The sequence below is a fragment of the Colias croceus genome, chromosome 15 (genome assembly GCF_905220415.1).
Source record: "Colias croceus chromosome 15, ilColCroc2.1".
NCBI lineage: Eukaryota > Metazoa > Arthropoda > Insecta > Lepidoptera > Pieridae > Colias > Colias croceus.
In genome coordinates this window covers 3306498-3318878 of record NC_059551.1, presented here as the reverse complement: position 1 = coordinate 3318878, position 12381 = coordinate 3306498, and the positions used below count along the sequence as shown (strand labels likewise).

Here is a 12381-nt window from a genome sequence, read left to right as displayed (position 1 = left end):
TAACTTCACCTCCGGGAAGTTGGCACCGCACTTTGAAGTTAGAAAAATTTTAAAGGTTGTTCCAGGTTGTTCTAGGTTTGTTCTACATTGTTCCAGAATTTCATACAGCTGAGATTAAAACTATTCGAGAAAAGTCAAAAAACCCGATTTTTGAGCTGGCACCGCACTTTTTAGATATCGCGATTCTGGCGGTTGTTCCAGGTTGTTCTAGGTTTGTTCTATATTGTTCCAAAATATCGCGACCGAAAAAAATTTATTTTCCACAAAATTCGTAAAAAACCAAAAAGAAGTTGGCACCGCACTTTGAAGTTAGAAAAAATGTAAAGGTTGTTCCAGGTTGTTCTAGGTTTGTTCTATATTGTTCCAAAATATCGCGTCCGAAAAAAATTTATTTTCCACAAAATTCGCAAAAAACCAAAAAGAAGTTGGCACCGCACTTTGAAGTTAGAAAAATTTTAAAGGTTGTTCCAGGTTGTTCTAGGTTTGTTCTACATTGTTCCAAAATATGGCGTCCGAAAAAAATTTATTTTCCACAAAATTCGCAAAAAACCAAAAAGTAGTTGACCTCCGGGAAGTTGGCACCACACTTTGAAGTTAGAAAAATTTTAAAGGTTGTTCCAGGTTGTTCTAGGTTTGTTCTATATTCCCCCCCATCAGTTCCAAGCCTTGTCGTGGCCGGGGGGGCTCAGTAGCTTGGAGTGCCCTCGTGCACTCTGAGTGAAGCTAATTGGACGCGGAGGGGCTGAAAGGCCGGTCTGTCGTCTGACGACACGATTGGTTCGACGGCCAGGGATCCATATAGCTGGCTGGCTGGCTTGAAGGCCGGCTGGCCGGGCTGGCTGGAACCGGCTGGTCACACCGGCTGCCTCGCTGGCTGGCTAGGGGGCTGGCTGGCAGGCTGGCTGAAACCGGCTGCTCCACCGGTTGGCTGGCTGGCTGCTTTGGACGGCGGCTGGCTGGCATGCTGTCACCGGCTGGTTGTCCGGCTGGCTGGCTGGCTGGCTGGATGGCTGGCTAGCTGGCTAGGATCCTCCGGGGGGCCAGGATTGGCTCAGGTGCCGTTGTGGTACGGCGAGGGATGGCGGCTAGTGGTCGCGGCCTGGTAATTTGGCTGGGCAAAACGGGGTTGGAAGGTCGATCGGGGCTCGTTTGGGTCTCGTTCCGACCGACTGGCAGGGGGCTGCGCTTTGCGGCGATGGATGGCGGCCAGAGGCCGCGCGCGTTGTTTTTTGTTGGTAGTCTAACTACCAACAAAACAGGGGGCGGGATCCCAACGCGTCACTTTTGTGACACGCGGTGACTCCTGTAGGTGGGTGTAGGGCAGCGGCTGTCCTGAGACAGCCGTCTGCCAACTCGTAATCCGGTCCGTGGGACCGGACCGAGGGCCGCCACCTCTGGTGTGAGGTGGGGGCTGCGAGGGAAACCTCTATAAAAGTGCGCCGGAGGGTCGTTTGACGCGTGACTCACGTTTCGGAGGGCCTTTCGGCGCGCGTCCTTCGGCCGGTCAGTGCTGGGGTCGAGGGTTTGGGGAACGCCGATGATGGAACGGGGAACAATCCATCATCGGCGAGTGGGTGGCGTGAGCTCGTGTACGGCTCGCGCCACCCCGGGGTGGGCATTTGATGGAGGGCCTGGAAACGGGCAAGTGGCGGAGAGCCTGGAAACGGGCAACTGCTGGGCGGGACATGCGGAAGATTGCGAATGTGTACCCGCATCCCGTCTAAAGCAGCGCGTTGGTACACGGTGGGGTTTTGGTCGGTAGGAATCCGACATAACCCACGGCTCCTTCCCCGGGAGCCGTGGGTATCTTAGGCAAGATTTCCCCACTTGAAAAAAAAAAAAAAAAAAAAAAAAAAAAAAAAAAAAAAAAAAAAAGGTTTGTTCTATATTGTTCCAAAATATCGCGTCCGAAAAAAATTTATTTTCCACAAAATTCGTAAAAAACCAAAAAGAAGTTGGCACCGCACTTTGAAGTTAGAAAAATTTTAAAGGTTGTTCCAGGTTGTTCTAGGTTTGTTCTATATTGTTCCAAAATGTCGCGTCCGAAAAAAAATTATTTTCCACAAAATTCGTAAAAAACCACCCCCGGGAAGTTGGCACCGCACTTTGAAGTTAGAAAAATTTTAAAGGTTGTTCCAGGTTGTTCTAGGTTTGTTCTACATTGTTCCAAAATATCGCGTCCGAAAAAAATTTATTTTCCACAAAATTCGCAAAAACCCAAAAAGAAGTTGGCACCGCACTTTGAACTTAGAAAAATTTTAAAGGTTGTTCCAGGTTGTTCTAGGTTTGTTCTATATTGTTCCAAAATATCGCGTCCGAAAAAAATTTATTTTCCACAAAATTCGCAAAAAACCAAAAAGAAGTTGGCACCGCACTTTGAAGTTAGAAAAATTTTAAAGGTTGTTCCAGGTTGTTCTAGGTTTGTTCTACATTGTTCCAAAATATCGCGTCCGAAAAAAATTTATTTTCCACAAAATTCGCAAAAAACCACCCCCGGGAAGTTGGCACCGCACTTTGAAGTTAGAAAAATTTTAAAGGTTGTTCCAGGTTGTTCTAGGTTTGTTCTATATTGTTCCAAAATATCGCGTCCGAAAAAAATTTATTTTCCACAAAATTCGCAAAAAACCAAAAAGAAGTTGGCACCGCACTTTGAAGTTAGAAAAATTTTAAAGGTTGTTCCAGGTTGTTCTAGGTTTGTTCTACATTGTTCCAAAATATCGCGTCCGAAAAAAAATTATTTTCCACAAAATTCGTAAAAAACCACCCCCGGGAAGTTGGCACCGCACTTTGAAGTTAGAAAATTTTTAAAGGTTGTTCCAGGTTGTTCTAGGTTTGTTCTATATTGTTCCAAAATATCGCGTCCGAAAAAAATTATGTTTCAAAAATTTCGTAAAAAAAATGGCGAATGTTGAGTCTTGTTAGCAATTGGGGGCAGTCAATATTATTGTTTAAAAGTTTAGGTACGAAAATTAGATCAAAAATGTCCCTTCGATTTTCTAGTGAAATCATATTGAAGTTAGAGAGCCGGTCTTTGAGTGTAGTTTTTTCTTTGGTGACTCATCAAAGAAAAAACTACACTTCTGTTATAAAAATAATTCGATTTTTTTGAAGATGTATCATTTTACGAATATTTTATTTTTTACTCAGCAAGTATCACAGACTCAACACCATTCAGCACAACTCTTGTGTTTTTTAGTTTTAACTCCTGTAAAAAACGCATCTTTTTTGTGTCTTCATTAACGAAAAATTAAATTTTTTTTCCAGCACAACGAGTAGCAGAAAGCAAACTGTACAATTGTACAGTAAGAGTTCCTTATTCGCGGGGTATATGTGATTATGTTCCATAAAATAAATATTCCGCGAATACAGAAACCGTGAATACGGAATGGTAATTTTAATTTATATGGGATTATATACGTTCCTAGGTGACGAAATAAAAAAAAAACAAATGCATAAAAAATTTATTAAAATTGAAGTTATTAAACATTTTAATTAATTATCTTAAGGACGCTGTCACAAATCTGCGTTACTCAAATTTAGGTATCTAACGTCGCCACGTGGTTCGCGGGAACATCACGCTCACGTAAAAGACGTAAACATAGCGCATTCCATTTTATAGACCATCTTCATACTTGATATTATTATTTTTTTTATATTTTTATTGAAATTGATTCCAGAAGATTACTGGGAACTTTAAAAATTCATTTTGTTACTATTATTAGTAGGTACGATCCTTATAAGTATTTTAGTGTATTCAACCAACTTAAAAAAGTGTGACTATTTTACAACAATTTGAATATGAATTGTATTATTGTATACAATATCGAAGCTTTTTAAGAAATGTATAAAATACTTTTTTAAGAATTATTATCATACATAATATTATGTTACCGGCAATATATTAAACCCGGCATTGTATGCAATTCTTAGTAAATGTATGTTATTTCGAGAAACAGTCGGAATGAAATAAATTAAATTCGTTACCACACATTCACATTACCTATATCTTTAAATCTGAACTTTTCCTAAGTAGCAAACACATTTGCAAATGTGGGTGGTTTTTGGGGTAGCTATTAACCAATATGAGGTCAAAACTAAAATCCAAGATGGCGCCGACGAAAATTTGAAATCTTTTCGTCATGGGTGTCATTTTCAAGGAGTTGGAGTCGCTATTAATCAATATGAGGTCAAATCTAAAATCCAAAATGGCGCCGACGACAATTTGACATCATTTCGTCACGGGTGTCATTTTCATGGTTTTTGGGGTAGCTATTAACCAATATGAGGTCAAAACTAAAATCCAAGATGGCGCCGACAAAAATTTTATATATTTTCTTCATGGGTGTCATTTTTATGGTTATTGGGGTAACTATTAACGAATATGAGTTCAAAACTAAAATCCAAGATGGCGCCGACAAAAATTTTATATATTTTCTTCATGGATGTCATTTTCATGGTTATTGGGGTAGCTATTAACCAATATGAGGTCAAAACTAAAATCCAAGATGGCGCCGACGAAAATTTTACATATTTTCGTCATGGGTGTCATTTTCATGGTTATTGGGGTATCTATTAACCAATATGAGGTCAAAACAAAAATCCAAGATGGCGCCGACGAAAATTTTACATCTTTTCGACACTGGTGTCATTTTCATGGTTTTTGGGGTAGCTATTAACCAACATGAGGTCAAAACTAAAATCGAAGATGGTGTCGACGAAACTTTACATCTTTTCGGCATGGGTGTCATTTTCAAAGTTTTTGAGACAGCTATTACCAAATCCCCAATGTAACCGTCGATAATTAGGTATATTTTTCTTACTCCTTTTAAGTAAACTTAAATAAAATAACAAAAACGTTAACAACCACAGTTTTGTAGAAAGTCTTAAAAAAAAAACAATTTTAAAGAACATTGAAATGCATATTTAGAAATTTAATATAAAACGCAACTCTGTGGCAATAATGTTAATATTCTGACAGATATTATTAACTTTAAATATATTCTTTAAATATATTCGCTAAACTTTATTTAAAAAAAAGTTTATCTAAAACATTTAAACAAAGAGAATAAAATAAAAAAGAACGTGTGTGCCGAGAAAACGTGTCAGGAGTGAAACTTCTTGGGCGAGATTCATAGATACCAAAATTCGCCGCCTTGCTCCATAACGCGACAGTATTACCATGACGCCATCTTGAAATTCGACGACCATCTTGGATTTTAGTTTTGACCTCATATTCGTTAATAGCTACCCCAAAAACCATGAAAATGACACCCATCACGAAAAATGTCAAATTTTCGTCAGCGCCATCTTGGATTATAGTTTTGACCTCATATTCGTTAATAGCTATCCCAAAAACCATGAAAATGACACCCATGATGAAAAGATGTCAAATTTTTCGTCGGCGCCATCTTGGATTTTAGTTTTGACTTCAAATTGGTTAATAGCTACCCCAAAAACCATGAAAATGACACCCATGACGAAAAGATGTAAAATTTTTGTCGGCGCCATCTTGGATTATAGTTTTGACCTCATATTCGTTAATAGCTACCCCAAAAACCATGAAAATGACACCCATGACGAAAAGATGTAAAATTTTCGTCGGCGCCATCTTGGATTTCAGTTTTGACCTCATATTGGTTAATAGCTACCCCAAAAACCATGAAAATGACACCCATGACGAAAAGATGTAAAATTTTTGTCGGCGCCATCTTGGATTATAGTTTTGACCTCATATTCGTTAATAGCTACCCCAAAAACCATGAAAATGACACCTATGACGAAAAGATGTAAAATTTTCGTCGGCGCCATCTTGGATTTCAGTTTTGACCTCATATTCGGTAATAGCTACCCCAAAAACTATGAAAATGACACCCATCACGAAAAAAAAGCCAAATTTTCGTCGACGCCATCTTGAATTGTTTTACCCCACCAATCTATTCAACAACCCATAAAAAAGAGGATCTCAGGCAAGGTAATTTTAAAAACATAATTTTAAATTACACATAATTGGAATATGAAACTTATACAGAACTTTACTCATATAAAGTATCAAATATTTCAAATCACGAAAAAGACAGTGCACGCACAATAATCTTTTTTATTTCGTTTTTATTTTTGGCACGAGGAGCGATACACCCGTCCTTCCAAGAGCGCTTCTGAGCGCGGTCTGACGAACCGCGAGAACAAAATGTATGAAGAAATCGACAAGTATTTTTAATTTAGCTCATTATTGAAATAAAATTTTGATTTAGATTCATAAAAATTACACCATATATAAAGGACTATATATCCCTCAATAAGATATAGTTAAGAAGATAGATTAGGCTCTTAATTTTCCTAAAATGGTACCGGTTTAGACCCCATTTTTTTGCATTTTATGCGTTTATTGTGATGGAAAAAACGTATTTCAGCGACAATTTTGTATGACGTCGTACAATTTTTATAAGATGAACGTAGAGCTGAATATATTATCTTTAAATTAAGATATTACTATGTTCTCACGTGTAATTGCTTTAAGTTAAAATGGTACCGAAAAACAGCGTGTTTTTGTAAAAATACGTTATAGCGTCCTTAAGACAAGACAATGGTTTGAAGAATTTTGTAATTTTTTCTTGCTTGGCAGTTTTCAAAAGCTTCTTCAATTCAGAGTTCAGACTGATACACAGCAGTCACATTAATTAGCAATTTGCAAGTTCACTTTAAGTGGTAACACAGATTTTTTTCGTGTCGAAACTCGTTTCTCATTTTTTTTAGTTGACATTATAAACTAGGAAGAGTGCAGTAGACGATTTACTCTATCACAATTTTTGCAACGAATGTGAAAGACGAAACAATAAAACACGCAAAGCGGCTTTTACTATAAACGGAACTACATTTAAAAATATACTTTATTTATTGAGTTATAAGGTTGCTTCCATTCTGTTTATTTAAATTCTCAAAAACATCAATCGCGGCAAAGGCCTAGGCGGCTTGCGACAAAGGCGGCTTATGTCAAAGGCCTCGGCGATATCATTTAACAACTTATTATGTTCTTTAGGCTAACTTGTAATAAGATCTATTTTACTTTCTTATTAGTCCATTTGACAAGAATATTGGGTTAGATACCTATTGGAATAATTTTATTATTAACTATGTATGTACTTATTAAGTCTGTAGGTATGTCTGTATATGTATTAGAAATTGGGTCGCATTTTTTAATCCGCGAATAGTGAAAACGCGAATCACACGCGAATAAAGGAAGCGCGAATAAGGAACTTTTACTGTATTCTTTTTTTTTTAATTTAAAGTGCAACCTTAATATAACGTACCTACCTCAATATAACGATTTCCTCGATTTAACAAATTTTTCTTAATACCCTTGAATTGTCCATAAGATTCAATATACGCGATCGAGCGCGCAGCCACCGCGCGGCCACCGCGCAGTTAGTTACTCAAAATTAATTTCAACTTTACGTCCTTGTTAATAAAACATAAATTTGCTATAACTGAACAGCCACCGCGCAGTCGCCGCGCGGCGACCGCGCTCGTCGTCTAACTGCAGCTGTTAAGATTCAAGTTGAAATGGATCAGAAACGTAAAAAACCTCTTTATAACGAATTTTAGACCAACCTAACCTCAACATAACGAACCTCAGTTCAATGAATTACTTGATATAACGAATATTAATTATTTGTTCCCTTCAGATTTGTTATATCTAGGTTGCACTGTATAACTGAACTAACTTGTTCTTCAATTGTCTTTTAGCTCAGAGAATTCGCGCTATTATAGAAACAAAAAATATTTCATAAATTAATTCATAAATTAAAAACGTAAATTATTGTTATCAGCCTATTAATTAAATTATTCCATCTATGTAATAATAATAATAACATGTCTGTATTGTACTTTTAAGAAATAGCTCTGTTCAATTGGTGCATGCTGTGTTAACCTTTAATTATTTGTTACTTTCGGCAAGAACATATTTTGATGCATGTAATATTTATATTGTAAGAATCCAATGACCTTTTATCACTGTAAGCAAATGTTGGTTGACCAAATCTATACTAATATTATAAAGAGGAAAGGTTTGTAATTATGTTAGTATGTATGTATGGTTTTCACGCATAAACTACTGGACCGATTTCAAAAATTCTTTCACCATTAGAAAGCTGCATCTTTACTGAGCAACATAGGCTATATTGCATTTTCAAAAAAAATAGAGATCCTTACCAAAAATGCAATAATGTAACCCAAGGTGTAAAAAATTCCTCAATAAAACTTCTGTCATCGCGTGCGCTGCGGAATCTATTGAAGATAGACCAAAAAAATGTTCTACGGTATTATAGAATGGATCAATATCTACAAGAAAGTCCGCGATACCATATGTCCATCTTCAGTAGTTATGTTACTACAACAACTTTTTTACGTTTTCAAAGTAAATAGAAGTGCCGATAGTAAACCATGTTATCCATACACATAATATATTAATCCTTATCCCATTAAATGATGTTTTATTATAGACTGTTTCAATACCAGCAAAATACTTTTTAAATTAAAAAAATTGTATATTCCATTCAAAAGATATAACGAACTTTTAAAAGTGTCAATCTTACAGAAAATAGTATTGTATACTGTTTAATACAATGAGCAGGCGTAGTTCGAGACGGGGTGAAGGTGAGGAGGGAAGGGATATTGAGTTCTGCGAGATAGGTAGCCGCGCGGCTCACTCGCGCGGTCGGCTCCCTACGCAGTGGACGCAACCGAAATCGAATATTTTGAGTTTTCAAAGCGTTAAAAAGTTCTTTTCAGAACTACTTACACTGATTATTTTATTCATCTTATTGTTTCTTCACAACACATTTTCCGGTTTCACTTACTTTTGCTATTAATTAACATTATTTATTTTTCATAGAAAGATAGTTATTTCGATAACATTCTTACACGTTTCTGTAGGGTATATAATATAGTATAAATTATCAAATTTATTCATTAGGTATTTATTAACTCAATAGTAATTTAACTTTGACATATCTTATTATAACTTTATATTTTGAGTTTTTAAAGCGTTAAAAAGTTCTTTTCAGAACTACTTACACTGATTATTTTATTCATCTTATTGTTTCTTCACAACACATTTTCCGGTTTCACTTACTTTTGCTATTAATTAACATTATTTATTTTTCATAGAAAGATAGTTATTTCGATAACATTCTTACACGTTGCTGTAGGGTATATAATATATTATAAATTATCAAATTTATTCATTAGGTATTTATTAACTCAATAGTAATTTAACTTTGACATATCTTATTATAACTTTATATTTTGAGTTTTTAAAGCGTTAAAAAGTTCTTTTCAGAACTACTTACACTGATTATTTTATTCATCTTATTGTATCGAATTTGTGGGGTAAAAAAAGTTTATCACCTTTGCATTCATAATTGATATTTGTGCGCAATTATAAAGGTTGTCGTTCGTGTACGCTCGCATTTGCGACGCTAACATATTATTGTAAAAATACCGTTTGTGCTAAGTCATCCCACCATCCTAGTACAACGTACTGCCAATAAAAAAAACTTATTCTCTCTTCGACATAATACAATTTTGAAAATAAAAAAATTCGACGTTTCCGACACATTCGGGTTTTTGGCGTAGAAGTATATTATAAGTACAAGTTTTAAATTCATATAAAAGTTCATAGCAAAAAAGCACTCAGTTTTTTTTTTTAATTCGATTTTCCTGCTAACTCTCCTAAATTCAGGTGTTACCATCAGAAAGCATTTTATTAGTTTACCTATATAAATTATCTAGACACAACCCGCCTTCATTGGATGGTAGCGAGCGTGTCGTAGGGAGGGGATGCTCTCAAGGCGCGATATATTATGTCGGTAGAGGACCTAACAGATTCACGTTTGTCTGTTGCATACGACAAGTGGTAGGGAGGCCAGGCGCGTGATCTACCCGCACACTGTGAGACGAGTTCAGACGAGTCAAGCTGCTAGATACTCTAGACACAAGTCACATTCCGAGAAAACATCAGAAATCTGTTACTTCCGTTTATGCTTGCTAGCATCACCCACCAAACTTTTGTTTGGAATTTTTTCGATTACATCAGAAAGCCATTTTTTTCACGACGGACGTTAATTTTATTCCATCAATCGATAGATCCATGAAAATTTGCGCAATAAAACACAATGGCGTATTTAATATCAAAATTATCAGAAATCATTTTGTCCCCCGAATATAAAAATATAATCGACTCTTTCGGCAAACCTGTTGTTCCGAGTTCCGACATTTATCAAAAAATAAGTAACGTTTTGAACTCTGCCACAGATTCTAAGATCAGTCCCAAATATGTTTACACCATACTCAAGAACAATCGGTACGAAACATGGGACAAAGTACTCGGATATCACAATTTCCAAATCAGTGAAGTTTCTCTTTTAGATGATTCGAAAAAAGATGACACTCGCGATAGCAATTCGAGTAAGATGACCGAGTATCCTTTTACTTTGAAAATTCCACATGAAATTTGGGTCATCATGGCGCCAGAAAATGTCGATTATCACGATCCAAAATTAACTGAGAGAGGATATTCAGTATTGAAACGAAAAATTTGGACCGATAAATTGTACGAACAACTGTGGCTCCAGTATCGAATACAATGCCCTCTATGTTTCAAAAAAAATAGTATGACCGAGTCCGGAGTTCAATTAAAAATTTCTGGTCACTGCAAAGAATGCGGTTGTAAATTTTCCGGTTTGGTTGCAAACAAACCATTGCCTCGTGAGGATGTTTTAATGGACTGCTTGCTAGAAAATTACGACGAAAGGTTTGAACACTCTAAAAAGAGACAATTGAAGGGCAAGCGAAGAAAAGAAATTTCATCGGAATTGGCAGAAAGCAATATTCTACCGTCGATCTGGCGACGAAGCGAAGCAGACAAACGGATGAAGTTTGGGGATCGCGAACCAGCAAATCTTCCAAAAAATGCGATCCTACGCAAGGCCAAGCAGGAACAGAAAAATATTATTTTCGGGTTGAAAGGCACAGATCCAGTGGCTAATATTCAAACAATGAAATATGAACGGCACGTAGGGGAGATTCACACTATTGGGTTGGATCCTTTTTTCGTTCACTACTGGACACCTGAACAAGTAGCCGTTTATATGCTGCATCACCAATATATTTGCATCGATGGCACTGGTTCATTAGGAAAAAAGTTGATAAAACCCAATGGTGAACTGTCTTCCCATCTGTACTTGTATCAAGTATTGACGGAAACGTTTGAATCAAAGATTCCAGTTTTTCAGATGCTGAGCGCCTCTCAAAACACAAACACTATTCTGTTTTGGCTTAATGAAATCCTCCGAATCGGTCAATCCCATAAAGCAAATTTCCCATTACCGAAACAGGTAACTTGCGATTTTGATAAAGCTCTTCTTGGTGCATGCGCGCGAGCGTTCGCACAATGTCGGAATTTGCAAGATTATCTGTCGAAATGTTTCGACTGCGTAGTAAAATCGTCCGACTTGCTTCCTTCATGCTTTCTCCGTCTCGATGTTTCCCATTACGTAAAAATGATTTCACGGTGGAAAGAATTGAATTCGGTAAATCCACTCGTACGGAAATTCTATATAATGATCATGGCGTTGATAAGCAAATGTGAGGATTTTCATCAACTGAAAGACATATTCCGGGGTACCCTGATTATCGCGAATAGTCCAACCTTTGGAATGGATGAAAATGGTTGTCTAAGTTTAGCTGGTAAAGAATTCAATCGTTTGCATACCTTGGTAAAAGGAGACGCATTTATAAAAAAAGTTACCGAATTAGTAGAAGAATCGGACGAAAATAATCTAGCAGTAGACGAAGCGGATGAAGAGTGTGGAATAAATATATTCGAATGGGGAACGTCGCTTTACAACAGTTCACTCGAAAATCTTCGCTCCAGTGATTCAAGTGGAATAGGTGAAGATGTGAATCCATACTATGTCCCTAGCATTGGGAAACGCATAAAAAATCTAATTCCATACTTCCCATTGTACTCAAACGTGATGAAAAGTTATTTTGGCTATGGAAGTATGGTTGCGACTTCATCTGCGGTTGAAAGCGAGTTCAATGACTTAAAACACCGAACATTGGCACATGAGAGGCGCCCTATGAGAATTGATAAATTTGTAACAACACATTTGACATCTTTTTCCGGACGCACAAAATTGGTCATGGCGGAAAAACATACGCTGCAGCAGGTTCGAACCCTGGAAATTTCAAACAGCGTGGCTCCCATACAAACATCTGAAACAGAAGCTCGAGTGGAAATTGACAATGTGTTGTCCGCTGAAAAAAAATCACCACCAATATCACCAGACCAAACGGAGGAAAATTCACTACAGGAAAGTC

The 12381-nt window shown here is 37.0% G+C and overlaps 1 long non-coding RNA gene across 1 annotated transcript; it reads left to right on the top strand.

The window, feature by feature from the left end:
• The first annotated feature begins 16 nt into the window (after positions 1-16).
• Positions 17-272, top strand: LOC123697943. Its single transcript, XR_006752316.1, has 2 exons — positions 17-65; positions 202-272. It is a non-coding gene; the product is annotated as an uncharacterized LOC123697943 (long non-coding RNA).
• The last annotated feature ends 12109 nt before the right edge of the window (positions 273-12381 follow it).